Source organism: Anomaloglossus baeobatrachus, chromosome 12, assembly GCF_048569485.1.
Source record: "Anomaloglossus baeobatrachus isolate aAnoBae1 chromosome 12, aAnoBae1.hap1, whole genome shotgun sequence".
Lineage (NCBI taxonomy): Eukaryota > Metazoa > Chordata > Amphibia > Anura > Aromobatidae > Anomaloglossus > Anomaloglossus baeobatrachus.
The window spans coordinates 14,631,407-14,646,913 of NC_134364.1; the positions used below are offsets into that span (position 1 = coordinate 14,631,407).

At 36.8% G+C, this 15,507-nt stretch overlaps 1 long non-coding RNA gene across 1 annotated transcript; it reads left to right on the forward strand.

Annotated features, from left to right (window-relative positions):
- Positions 1 to 6,186: 6,186 nt before the first annotated feature.
- On the forward strand, positions 6,187 to 11,661 carry LOC142257797 (uncharacterized). The gene is made up of 4 exons (XR_012727655.1): positions 6,187 to 6,243; positions 7,169 to 7,186; positions 7,339 to 7,360; positions 11,601 to 11,661. It is a non-coding gene; the product is annotated as an uncharacterized LOC142257797 (long non-coding RNA).
- Positions 11,662 to 15,507: the final 3,846 nt, after the last annotated feature.

Below are 15,507 nucleotides of genomic sequence, written 5' to 3' on the forward strand. Positions count from 1 at the left end.
CCGCGTCCCGGCCTCCGGGACATAAACTCATCCTGACTCCGCAGAACGGCCCTGATGGTGGGAGGCTCCGAGCATCCGTGTTACTGAAGGTGACGCCGGCTACATAGATAGGTCCTGGTACTCCAAGGAGGAAGTCAGGGGTTAAGCTGCGCTCCTTACCAAAGCTTTAAACTCCGAGGACTCGGAAAACTGAGGCGTCTGATGAGATCAGGAGTCAAGGCTGCAAAAACGTGCATCACCTGACCATAAGTGACATGTCCTTAGACCCAGCAAACACGGGGTTAATGGCCATCCAATTAATGCATGTACGGGTCACATATCAGGAAATGCTAAAATACGGGCGTAATAATAACAAGTGAGCGGATGAAAAGGCAGAGTAACCCAGAGAGGACAGTATTATAGTGGATATATTCCTGTACATAGGAGCAGTATTATAGTAGTTATATTCTTATACATAGGGGCAGTATTATAGCGGATATATTCTTGTACATAGGAGCAGTATTATAACGGATATATTCCTGTACATAGGGGGCAGTATTATAGTAGTTATATTCTTGTACACAGGGGCAGTATTATAGTAGTTATATTCTTGTACATAGGGGGCAGTATTATAGTAGTTATATTCTTGTATATAGGGGCAGTATTATAGTAGTTATTTTCTTGTACATAGGAGCAGTATTATTATAGCGGATATATTCTTGTACATAGGGGCAGTATTATAGTAGTTATATTCTTGTACATAAGGGGGCAGTATTATAGTAGTTATATTCTTGTAAATAGGGGGCAGTATTATAGTAGTTATATTCTTGTACATAAGGGGCAGTATTATAGTAGTTATATTCTTGTACATAGGGGGCAGTATTATAGTAGTTATATTTTTGTACATAGGGGCAGTATTATAGTAGTTAGGAGCAGTATTATAGTAGTTATATTCTTGTAGATAGGGACAGTATTATAGTAGTTACATTCTTGTTCATAGGAGCAGTATTATACTAGCTATATTCTTGTACATAGGAGCAGTATTATAGTAGTTATATTCTTGTATATAGGAGGCAGTATTATAGTAGTTATATTCTTGTACATAGGAGCAGTATTATAGTAGTTATATTCTTCTACATAGCACAGTATTATAGTAGTTATATTCTTGTAAATAGAGGCAGTATTATAGTAGTTATATTCTTGTACATAAGGGGCAGTATTATAGTAGTTATATTCTTGTACATAGGGGCAGTATTATAGTAGTTATATTCTTGTAAATAGAGGCAGTATTATAGTAGTTATATTCTTGTACATAAGGGGCAGTATTATAGTAGTTATATTCTTGTACATAGGAGCAGTATTATAGTAGTTATATTCTTGTAGATAGGGACAGTATTATAGTAGTTACATTCTTGTTCATAGGAGCAGTATTATACTAGCTATATTCTTGTACATAGGAGCAGTATTATAGTAGTTATATTCTTGTACATAGGAGCAGTATTATAGTAGTTATATTCTTGTACATAAGGGGCAGTATTATAGTAGTTATATTCTTGTACATAGGAGCAGTATTATAGTAGTTATATTCTTGTAGATAGGGACAGTATTATAGTAGTTACATTCTTGTTCATAGGAGCAGTATTATACTAGCTATATTCTTGTACATAGGAGCAGTATTATAGTAGTTATATTCTTGTAAATAGAGGCAGTATTATAGTAGTTATATTCTTGTACATAAGGGGCAGTATTATAGTAGTTATATTCTTGTACATAGGAGCAGTATTATAGTAGTTATATTCTTGTAGATAGGGACAGTATTATAGTAGTTACATTCTTGTTCATAGGAGCAGTATTATACTAGCTATATTCTTGTACATAGGAGCAGTATTATAGTAGTTATATTCTTGTATATAGGAGGCAGTATTATAGTAGTTATATTCTTGTACATAGGAGCAGTATTATAGTAGTTATATTCTTCTACATAGCACAGTATTATAGTAGTTATATTCTTGTACATAGGAGCAGTATTATAGCAGTTATATTCTTGTACATAGGTGCAGTATTATAGTAGTTATATTCTTGTACATAGGGGCAGTATTATAGTAGTTATATTCTTGTACATAGGGGCAGTATTATAGTAGTTATATTCTTGTACATAGGGGCAGTATTATAGTAGATATATTCTTCTTTATAGGAGGCAGTATTATTGCAGTTATATTCTTGTACATAGGGGGCAGTATTATAGTAGTTATATTCTTGTACATAGGGGCAGTATTATAGTAGTTACCTTGCAGATTGCGGTTTATTTTTGTCCATATTGTAGTATTTTTGCCACTTCTGTCTCCCTCTCCCATGAATCCGTGCTTCGCCCCAGGACACTACATGTACATGTTTATTACACAAGGTCGAGTTGAGCGCTGGAATCTTTGGACTTGGATACTTTATTTACTCCACATGTAATGGACTTTGCAGGGATTGTACCCATCAGCAGGGCGGCATTGTTGCGTGTAATGAGATGCAAATCAGATGTAAATCTACACAAATCTTCTTTGTTCTCACTTAAGATTTTCCATCCGTAAATTCAATGACATCAACAACTAAGTGTTGAGCACAGGTTTTCTTGGTGGTGCAATGTCTGTGTTTCCTATTGTTGTGATTGTATCTGGTGGGTGATTGGCAGCTGCCACAGGTCCGAAGTGTTATTATCCTTGTATCAGTATGAAGGTCCCATCACAAAATGCTGCACGAGCCAAATGTGACCAAAATCTGCCATATGTGCCCCAAATCTGCCGTCTGTGCACAAAATCTGCCATATGTGCCCATAATCTGTCATATGTGCCCACAATCTGCCATATGTGTCCAAAATCTGCCATATGTGCCCCAAATCTGCCATATGTGCCCCAAATCTGCCATATGTGCCCCAAATCTGCCATATGTGCCCAAAATCTGCCATACAGCATGTACCCAAAATCTGCCATACAGTATGTGTCCAAAATCTGCCATATGTGCCCAAAATCTGCCATGTGTGCCCAAAATCTGCTATACAGTATGTGCCCAAAATCTGCCATATGTGCCCAAAATCTGCCATGTGTGCCCAAAATCTGCCATACAGTATGTGCCCAAAATCTGCCATATGTGCCCAAAATCTGCCATGTGTGCCCTAAATCTGCCATATGTGCCCAAAAATCTGCCATATGTGCCCACAATCTGCCATATGTGTCCAAAATTTGCCATATGTGCCCAAAATCTGCCATATGTGCCCTTACCGCTAAAAATTGGAGGAAATGTGAAGGTGATACATGATCAATAACTGGATTTACAATGCTACTTTCTATCAGTGAATATAGAGGACTTTCTATATTGATAAACTGTAACAAACCCTCAGCTGTGTGACAATCATTGGAAGAATTTATTTTGCTACTAAATATGATCATTTTCATTCATTGACAGGAAGCAGTGTTCTTGGAAAGACTGAGAAAAGGGAATAAAATGTTAGATCAGGCAATAAGCAGATCCCCCATTGTGTAGGTGCCCTGGGCGTTATTGGGGGTCTCCGGGCATGGAGGCCACCTACAGTCCGTGCTGCTCTCGCTCACAGCGCTCTGCTCGTCCTCATTACACGTGATGAAGGCCAGCGCTCCCGCTCAATCCTGATTGTTGTAATTGACGCGGTGTGGACAGAGATGACTGACAGCCAGACAGGAGGGCTGAGAGATTCCAATGTCCTGTGTGTTTACAAATGCCAGAAACTGACTGAGAATGGACAGGAACAAAGATGGAGAAGTAACAAATGTAGCACGAGGCTTGATGGATACATTGCATTCCCAACAATTAAAGGGCCGGCGTCCAGTCAATAAAGCTTAATCACTGTATACTGTATAATTATTATTCCACAGGCTGAAACTCTCCCTATAATGTGGTTTGATACTTTGTATAAAAGCTTTTGGACTTTTCTGAATCTGGAAGGAGACAAATGTGTTTGTAAATCGTCGCCATTTTCAATATCTGCAGTATAAGATTTGCACAAATCTAATAATAGTTGCATAACTTTTTGTGAATTCTGCCCGCTCCAGAGCTGAAATCTCCCAGTATCTCATTCTTGTTCAGTGTTTGCACAGATCTTTTTCTTCTTGATTTGCATTTTTGAAAATGTGATTTTTACATCAGCTACTGCGCAAGGATCTAAAGTGTAAGGGAGCAGCCTCACTCTGTACAATCCTTACTTTTTCCGGTAACATCCTGCAGAATTATGAATGCAGCTCTGGAGAATTATATTTATTTGTAGTATTTATAATGATGCTCATAGGTGAACAGAGCCTCTCAGTGAATAGAATCAATTAGGTAACATTATTAAAGGATTGTTTCATTGTGACATCCCCTTGTGCATCAGCCCAATTATAACAGTTGCAATGTAAGTGTGGATCTTGCTCTGGCAAACATGACCAGTTCATGCATCACTTAAAGGAGTTCTACCAAGTTTGGAAGTTATCCCCTAACCACTGGGACCAGACCACTGAGACCACTACCCTGACCACCACTGGTATCTGACCGCTGGGACCACCACTGGAAACTGACCACTTGGCCCACCACTGGGACTACCACTTTGGAAGTTATTCCCTAACCATTGGGACCTGACCACTGATACCACTACTCTGGCTACCACTGGGACTTGACTGCTGGAACCACCACTGGGACCACCACTGCGACCTGACCGATGAGATCACCACTGGGACCACCACTTTGGAAGTTATCTCCTAACCATTGGGATCTGACCACTGAGACGACTACTCTGGCCACCATTGGGACTAACACTCAGACCACCACTGGGACCTGACCACTGGAACCACCACTGGAAACTGACTACGTGAACCACCACTGGGACCTGACCGATGAGACTACCACTGGAACAACCACTTTGAAAGTTATTCCCTAATGATTGGGACCTGACCACTAATACCACTACTCTTACCACCACTGGGACCTGATCACTGACATCACCACTCAGACCACCACTGGGACCTGACCACTGGGACCACCATTTGGACCACCACTGGGACCTGACCACTGGGACCTGACCACTGGGACCAGGACTGAGACCACCACTGGGACCTCACCACTGGGACCACCACTGTGACTTGACCACTGGGACCTAACCTCTGGGACCACCAGTGGCACTTGACCACTTGGGACCACCGCCCATCATGAGAAGGAGGTAGCCAATTGCTGCCCTCAGTTAGTCTTCAACACTTCCTTTAAGAATGGAGGGAGGGAATATTGATTGATTGATCTCTGCTCCATTCAGATGGGGTTTTCAGAGCCTCATTCTTTGGATTGATCGAACCCTCAACAATTGTGAAGTGATGGATAGAGAATAACTTCCAAACTTGATACCACCCCTTTAAATCGATGAGACGTTTCTCTGTATTCAGTGACATCACTAAAAGGAGATGGACTCTGACAACCAACATTTTTATGATTGTCACAAGGTTGTCGGAGAGGCTGACTCTCTTACACTTCACAACCCGAGGACAAATTAAAAATTCTTTTTAAAAACATTTTGGAGTAGGTTATCTTTTAACTTAGCAAATAAATGATCCTCCCCCTGAAAACACTGCTCAGGAATTTGGAAAAAAATGTTTTTTCTTTTCTGTTTGTTTAATTGATAACATCAGGAATTTGTAAAAAAAAAAAATAAAAGTCTGTGGAAATATTGGGGATAATAGCGTTTTATCTGCTGTTTATAATTCCAATTAGCAGCGACTTTCTTGACGGTTAACACATCACATCACTGACATTTCTATATACATGAATCATTCGCCAAGCACGGACCCGCGAGGAAGGCGTTTATGAGCCCCCCGAGGGGCTAATGTTTTATTGTTGTATTTAACAAAAAGATAAATTATCAAATCTCAGATTTTGGAAAGCTTTCACTAGATCTTACGAGTTACAAGAAAAAAAAGGGAAAATTGTTTAAAGATGTTCTCAACTCAACTTTTCGTTTTAATGTATCAAATCTTTTGAAATTTTGATGTAAAAATTACACGTTGGTTACGATAATCCCGGCTGATTTTTGTGGATTCTTTCCCCAAAATGATTCTGTTTTTTTCAATGTCAGTTTTTCCACTTTCCACGTTTTATAAACAGTTCAGACCTTGACTTTTTTCTTTTTTTTTTTCTTTAGAATTATTTTGGTCAACGGTGGAATTTTTTTCTTCTTTTTCAGAAATGAGAAACAGTATCTGTATTTAACGGACGGATTTAGAGGTAAAACCCTTCAAGTGGAGGTAATTTAAGGTGGCAAAGTCATCAAAGGCGTTTATGGAAACTTGAGTGTTTAACCGTTTCATGCCCATAGATTTATTCCAGTTATCTTAAGTGTTTATGGCAAGAAAAATGTTTAACCGTTTCTAGAGAATGTTTTTTGCATTTTATAGAAATCGATGTTTTAAAATATTTTTTAATCTTTTTGATGACTGGTAGAGATCAATTTCTAATTTGTAACAGTTTTTTTGTTTTGTTTTTTAAATAAACTGATTTTTTTTTTAAAATTAACTCTGAAAAGTAACCAATTCATGACCATTTTGAAAACTTTATCCATTTTTTAACCAATTAAAAAATGACTTTTAAAAGTTTTTTTTATGTACGTTCCACTTACTATTTCTTAGGTTTTAGCAGATTATTATAAACGTACTTTTTTTTCAATACGTTTGAAAATTAACTATTTCATGACCTCTTTGACAACCTAATTTTATCATTTTAAGGATGACTTAGAAAACCATTTCACTTTTAACCTATTATCTACCAATGTCCTTTTTTGGGACAGCTAATCTTTTGCTTAAAATTCATTAAATTAATTAATCATTAATTAATTTATTTAATTTATACATCACATTCATTAATTTTGCTTACTTTTCATTTTAATTTTTTTAAAAAAAATGTCATTAAAAATCTATCATTTAATAAAAAAAAATGAAAATGTCTAATTTGGCAAGTAATGGGTTATAAGATGTACAGAAAGTTTTTTATTGTGTTTTTTTGTTGGTTGTAAATTTGGAAAGTAACCATTGTATGACCACTTAGAGAACGTTTGCTTAATTTTAAGCTGCTTTTCCCAATCTGATTACTTCATTATTACATTTTTAAGTTAACCATTTCATGTCCAGCTAAAAAATGTTCTCTTAATTTTTAGGCCGCTTTTCCCAATCTGGTAAGTTGTTTTTACATTTGAAAATTAACCACTTCATCACTGCTTAGAGAACTATTTCTTAATTCTAAGCGGCTTTTCCCAATCTGATTATTTATTACGTTTAAAAGTTAACCCTTTCATGACCAGCTAAAGTATTATTTCTTTATTTTTAGGCCGCTTTTCCCAATCTGATTGGTAAGTTGTTTTCACATTTGAAAATTAACCACTTCATAACCGCTTAGTGAATGTTTTCTTAACTTTAAGCTGCGTTGCCCAATCAGATTATTATTTACTACATTTGAAATTTCATGATTGTCTAAAGAATTTTTTCTTAATTTTTATTCCACTTTTCCTAATCTGATTGGTAAACTGTTCCTACATTTGAAAATTAACCACTTCATCACCGCTTAGAGAACGTTTTCTTAATCTCAGGCTGCCTTTCCCCATCTGATTACTTAATTATTAAATTTGAAAGTTAACCATTTAATGTCCTGCTAAATCATTTTTTCTTAATTTGTAGGCTGCACTTCCCAATCTGATTGGCAAATGGTTCTTACATTTGAAAATTAACCACTTCATAACTACTTAGAGAAAATGTTCTTAATTTTAAGCTGCTTTAATTATTTATTAGATTTAGAAGTTAACCATTTCATGACCAGCTAAAGAATTATTTTTAATTTTAGGCCGAGTTTCCCAATCTGATTGGTAAATTGTTCTTATATTTGTAAATTAACCACTTAGAGAACGTTTTCTTAGCTTTAAGCTGCTTTCCCAATTTGATTATTCAGTTGTTGCCTTTGAGAATATTAACCGTTTCATGATCGCTTTGCTTAATTTTAAGCCGCTTTTCACAATCTGACTTTCTTTATTGCATTTGAAATGTAACCACCAGGAGAACTTTTTCTGAATTCCGTTAAATTTTTTGATAAAAGATTTCTAAAACTTCTTTTTGTTTTATTTAATTTTTCATGATTGAAAATTAACTATTTCATGACCACTTAGAGAATGTGTTGCTTAATTTTAAGCTGCTCTTCACCATCTGAATTGAATCATTGCATTTGAAATTTAACCACACGGAGAACTTTTTCTTAATTCCGTTAAATTTTTTGTTAAAAAGATTTTAAAAACTCTTTTTGTATTTTGTTTTTTTTACAATTGAAAATTAACCATTTCATGACCATTTAGAGAACATTTTGCTTAGTTTTAAGTCGCTCTTCACAATCTGAATTTAATTATTGCATTTGAAATGTAACATTTTTTTAATATTGTTACATCTTTAGTTGAAAGTTTTATAAACTCTTTTTAAAATTGAAAATTAACTATTTCTGTTCCACTCTTAATTTTTAAAAGGTTTACAGCAAGTTATTTATTTAAATGTTTGGGGAGGGGAAAATTAGGAGTTAAATAAAAACATGCAAATAGTTTTTTTTTTGCTTAAATATATACACATAGATGTTCTCTGTCTCCTAAAACACAGAAAGTCTTCCAAGAGCTTAAGGTAAATAAACAAAAGCAACGTTTATACAAATTTTTTCCAAGATGCCAATTTTCCAAAATTCTGCCCTTAATCCTGGAAGTCTATTTTCCAGTCATTTTCAGGTCTGAGAATTTCTATAACACGCCTGAGAGAAAGTGTAATTGTTGTGGCCTACTCTTGAGCGTAAACTTTATACATGAGTTAGCCCTGGTCCCATCGCTTACAGCGAACGCTGCAATTTAGCCGCTTGACAAGTCGAGTGTTAAGATGTTCTGAATTAGATTTGAGTTACAACCACCAAATGCCCTTGTCAAACCTCGTTAGGGCTGACACTGACCATGCGGAGTCAGACGACCGATCCTATGGAAGGTATACAGTTTAAATGAAGACATGCACCCACGTTTTATGCCGAATTGTCAAAATATAATTGAGTTAAAAAATCAACCATGGCATAAGCAGCCCAATCACCGCTGCGTTGTGTTTCTCTTCGATTGAAAGTTTTCCAGAGAACAATTTACTTACATGAAAAGAGAGTAATTCCCAATTTAGGCAAAAAAACCCCAAAAAAACCCCTAAAAATAAAAATTCACTTCAAGGCCTTTAATAGAGTCTTGAAGTATCACAGTAGTTAATTGTCGGTGTATGTTTTATATTGGGACTTGGGTTACATCTCGGGATGACTGTAGCTTTTTATGGTTAACGTAGAAGAAAGGGGCAAGAGGAACAATCAGAAGAACTAATGGGATTTAGGGGGCGAGCTGGAATACGTTGCCTTAATTTGCAGCAATTTTTGATCCAAAAATAATTTTAAAAAGTTTGTTCATTTTTGAAGGAAGTCTCAGGTTACGCGAGAACATCCACTATCATAACACGGTAGACCCTCTCACTAGTTATTAGGAATGGTCAAACAACTTGACAGTTACAACTTTTTTGGGGGGTCTAGGTGGGGGGGTTCTTTTCGAAAATAAAATGTATTTCTTTAAGATTTTTTTCTCCATTTTTGGCTTTTTAATATATGAATATTTCTAAAATGCATAGGGAAAAATAAAAAAAAATAGCTTTTAAAATAGTTCTGCAACAATTTTTATCAAGAATATTAGCTTTCAGGGCCATGATGTCACTACGTGATATGTATTTTTTCTTTCTAGAAATGACGACTATTGAGTTCTTTTTCAGTGAAATCGTTTTATTACAGAAAGACGTGATCAAAATAGATTTTTTTTATTACCCTGTTGCCTTAGATTTATTTTTTGAAGATAATTAATAACGTTTCCAGGTAATTTTTTTCCCAAACTGTAAATAAATTCTATCATTAACAAATGTTACTATATTTAGATATGTCAAATTTATCTAATTTTATAAAATTTTTAATTTATTTATATATACCCAATTTTATTTGTATTTTTTGTTTACTTATATATAACCACATTTTTTTTTTATTATTTATGCCCAATTTTATTTATTTATTTTGTTTACTTATTTATGCCCAATTTTATTTCACTTTTTGTTTACTTATTTATGCCCAATTTTATTCTATTCTATTATTTTGTTTCATTATATATATACCTGGTTTTATTTATTTATTTTTTTACTTAAACATGCCCAAATGTAGTTATTTATTTTATTTACTTATATATGCCCAATTTTTAAAAAAATTGTGTTTACTTATATATGTCCAATTTTATTTATTTATTTATTTTGTTCAGTTGTATATGCCCAATTTTTATTTTTATTTACTTATATACTACCAATTTATTTTTTTAATTTATATTGTTTACTTATATATGCCAAATTTTATTTTATTTTTTGTTCGGTTATATGAGCCCAATTTTTATTTTTATTTTTGTATACTTATATATGCCAAATTTTATTTATTTATTTTGTTTGCTTATATATGCCCAATTTTTATTTTTGATTACTTATATATGACCTTTTTTTTAATTATTTAGTGTTTAGTTATATATGCCCAAATTTTTTATTTTTTGTTTACTTTTATATGCACAATTTTATTTTATTTTTTTGTTTCCTTATATAAGTCCAATTTTATTTCATTTTGTTGTTTACTTATATATGCATAATTTTATTTATTTATTTTATGTTTTCTTATATATGCCCAATGTTGGTTTTTTTTCGTTTACTTATATATGCCCAATTTTATTTATTTTTGTTTACTTATATTTGCCCAATTTTACATTTTTGTTTACTTATATATGATCAGTTTTATTTTTTTACTTATATATGCCCAGTTTTATTTATTTATTTATTTTGTTCAGTTGTATATGCCCAATTTTTTACTTTTATTTACTTATATATTACCAATTTATTTTTTTAATTTATATGAATTACTTATATATGCCAATTTTTTTTTTCTTTTTGTTCAGTTATATGAGCCCAATTTTTAGTTTTGTTTACTTATATATGCCAAATTTTATTTGTTTGGTTTGCTTATATATGCCCAATTTTTATTTTTGCTTGCTTATATATGACCTTTTTTTAATTATTTTGTGTTTACTTATATATGCCCAAATTTATTTATTTTTTGTTTACTTTTATATGCACAATTTTATTTTATTTTTTTGTTTTTACTTATATATGCATAATTTTATTTATTTATTTTATGTTTTCTTATATATGCCCAATTTTACTTATTTTTTTCGTTTACTTACATATGCCCAGTTTTATTTATTTTTTGTTTACTTATACCCAATTTTTTAAATTTATTTTTGTTTACTTATACATGCCCAATTTTTATTTATTTATTTTTTTATTTAATTGTATATGCCCAAGTTTATGTATTTTGTGTTTGTTTTTTATCTACGGTAATTAATTAGGCCTGGGAGAATATTTATCACAATACTTTCTATTTGAAACTTTAAATTCTGTTTAGACACTTTTTCTACTGATTTTGTTCCATTTTTACCCAAAGCTCAAAAATGCTTCCTTCTTTCTTGGAAACAGGCTGCGGTTCATCTACACTTTGTAATCTTGTGATCTGACAGCTTATCCTACAGCCACCCCAAGAAACCAACAAAATTATGAATACAGCTCTGGAGATGAGTTGAGTATAAAGCATGAAATGTTAAGTAAAATAAATTAGCAAAAAATCAGGAAATGTAATAATTTTTGTGAATCTTCAGGAGCACGCCGCTCCTTTGCCTCCCTTCATTTACACTTTGTAATATTGTGCCCTAAAATCTTATCTTTCAGTCTTCCAAGGAAACCAACAGAATTATGAGTACAGCTCTGGAGGTGAGTTGAGTATAAAGGCCCCGTCACACATAGAGATAAATCTTTGGCAGATCTGTGGTTGCAGTGAAATCATGGACATATTGTTCCATTTGTACACAGCCACAAACCTGGCACTGATTGTCCACAATTTCACTGCAACCACAGATCTGCCGCAGATTTATCTCTGTGTGTAAAGTGGCCTTAAGGCATGAAATATTAAAAAAATTAATTTGCTAAATATCAGGAAAAGTAACCATATCTGGGAATCTTCAGGAGCACACCCCTCCTTTGCCTCCCTGCTGACTTGGAAACAGTCTGCGGTTCATCTACACTTTGTAATCTTGTGCTCTAACAGCTTAGGTTAGTTTCACACTTGCGTTGAACGGCATCCGTTGCATTGCGTTGTGTGACGGATGCAACGGATGTGTTGCATTTAGTGGCACAACGGATGCAACGGATCATACAAAACAACGGAATCTGCTTCTTTTTTTTTTTCTTTACAATTTTACCGGCGGCAGACTATTGTGAACGATCAGCAGATCACCCGGCGGCCGGGTGATCAGCTGATCGCTCACAGCAGCTGGCCGCCGGGTGATCAGCTGATCGCTCACAGCAGCTGGCCGCCGGGTGATCAGCTGATCGCTCACAGCAGCCGGCCGCCGGGTAATCAGCTGATCGTTCGGCCGCTGAGAATATGTGCGGGGGCGGAGTGCGGGGTGGGTGGAGCCGAGCGGGGCCATGGTGCTGAGGACGTCAGTGCCGGGGACTGCATGGCTGGGGACAGGTGAGTCTGTGTGTGTCTGTGTGTGTGCGCGCATGCGCGCGTGTACATGCGGAGTGGAGTATGGGAGGGGGCGGAGCCAAGCGGGGAAGTGTCGGGCTCCCTGCACACGTAGCCAGGGTAAATATCGGGTAACTAAGCAAAGCACTTTGCTTGGTTACCCAATATTTACCTTTTTTTTACCAGTGTACACCGCTTAGCGCTGGCTCCTTGCACACGTAGCTAGGATAAATATCGGGTAACTAAGCAAAGCACTTTGCGTGGTTACCCAATATTTACCTTGGTTACCAGCGTACAACGCTTAGCGCTGGCTCCTTGCACACGTAGCCAGTGTAAATATAGGGTAACTAAGCAACGCGCTTTGCTTAGTAACCCGATGTGTACCCTGGTTACGTGTGTAGGGAGCCAGAAAGAGCATGTGCAGCGAAATCCTAAAAATTCCGCCGCTCAAAAAAAGTTACATGCGTTCCTTCCACCCGGCGGAAGCAACGCAGAGTCGGCCAGCGGAAGCAACGCATGTCCATCAGTCGCAATCCGTCATCCATACAAGTATATGGGAAACAGCGGAATCTGTTAACGGATTCCGCTGTTTTCCAAAAGGGCGGATTGCGACAGTAGGTAATTAACGCAGGTGTGAAACTAGCCTTATCCTTCCGTCTGTCTGAGAAACGAACCGAATTATGAATACAGCTCTGGAGGTGAGTTGAGTATAAGACGTGAAATGTAAAAAAAATATATTAGCAAAAATACAGCAAATGTAACATTTTCTGCAAATCTTCAGGAGCACAGCGCTCCGTTGCCTCCCTTCAGACATGGAAACAGGGCATAAGACTGGAAAGTGTAGATGAACCGCAGCCTAACAGCTTATCCTTCAGACTGCCCAAAAAAAAACCCAACAGAATTATGAATACAGCTCTGGAGGTGATTTGAGGAAATGTAACAATTTTCAAGATTCTTCAGGAGCACACTGCTCATTTGCCTCGTAGCTTCACACTTACGAGGGGCTTTGTGCTCCTGAAGATTGACAGTTTGGTGGCATAGTTGAGCGCAACGTCTGAACTGTGCTCTATCGTGCACTGGCAGCTTTTCTTAGGAGGAGCGCAGCGATCTGAGCAGTTTCAGATTACTTGCCCAGGAGACCAGCCACTACTGATAGACTGCAGAGGTGGCCGGTAACTTAGGCAACAAACTGTGAACTATAGAATAACAAATCCCTTCATTCTTGAGGTGAGAGAGTGGTCAAATGCAAATTTTTCGAAACATTAAACAGAGTCAAAAGTGGAGCTTCCCTTTAAATTTTGCAATTTTTGTAGGGGTCAAGCAATAGCCATATACCGTGTTCCCGATTTAGGGCACCTATGGGACTTTTGAAGGCATTTTACGCATGGTCCGGATTGGCTGTGGGCACAGGAGCGCCATTGTGACCGTCGCCGGCCGCGCACTTCTTTAATTCACGATCATAAAGACTCTACTTGATCTCGATGCCGCTAATTATCAGCTGAAGGTCGCGCACAGGAAACGAAGCTTTACCAAACCGCCCGGGGCGCAGCCTACAATTACTGAGCACTTTGTGGCGAGGTTTAGATTTCGGTAATCTCGGACGGGCGCTGCTTTGAATCCGATCCCATCCCCAAAGTCAGAATCGAACTTTCTGTAAACAGAGATGTTTGGAGCAAATGTCAGCGAGGCCTCTGGACAGCGTCTGCGGGGGGCAGGGGCGCGCGCCCCTCGTCATTCTGTGGATTGGGGCTGATTGCTCTCCTCGCCCATAGACCCGGCCGCTGTTTACAGATCTGGAGCCGCAGGAGAAAACATCACACCCGTCCTAAACAAAGCGCAGACTCCGGGGAGAGGGGGTTATATTTTTGGCTCAGCCTGGATTGCGGCCAGTGATGCCTTTCAGTGGAAATCACTCATCATTTACTTTTTCTGGCCAATATTTGAGCTCGTAATATAAAAATGACAGAGTGTCCCGTTATCATAGGCTTAAAGGGACAGTGACCACATTCTTCATTTTTCATTGACGCGAGGGGGATTTAAAAGATATAAAGGTGGGGAGTGCTGAGATCTTCAGGGTATCTAAGCTGCGGGTGCTGCATCCAAACAAGGTAAAGTGACAATTCAGAGATGATCATGGAAACTTGACCACTAGGTGGCGCCGTTCTACTGCCGGGAATAGATGCAGGGAACGGCGACTCGTCAACACAGAGAATGAGGAATAGAAGAGCGTATCACACATGGTAGGCTTAGATACACTGGCTCTATAGCACGCCGCTCTTCGAGATTATTTTATGATGGAACTGATATGGCTTAGATACACCTATCCAACAGCCGGTGTCACAGATGAGTTGGCTGAGATACCACAGCTCAGCAGACAGTATCATAAATTATACAATTAGATACATCAGACAGAATCACACACAATGTGCTTAGATACAGCAGCTCTGCAGATACCAACCATGACTGGTTTAGATACAGCACACAAGAGGACAGTATCACACATTACAGGCTTACCTTTATTATGACACATAATGGAATTAGATACACAGCTCAGCAGACAGTATCCATAGAGAATAGGCTTAGATACAGTGGTTCTGCAGACAGTATATAGCGAATAGGCTTAGATACAATAGCTGAGCAGACATTATTAAAGATAGGCTTAGATACATTGCTGAGCTACATGGTATCACAAATGATCGGCTGTAAATCAATTGCTCAACTCTACAGTATTATACGTTTAGATACAATGGCTCTGCAGACAGTATCACATGCTTTGATATATGGCTCAGATTATAGGCTTAGATGCATGTATGAACTGCACAGTATCACACTTGATTGGCTTAGATACAGCAGCAC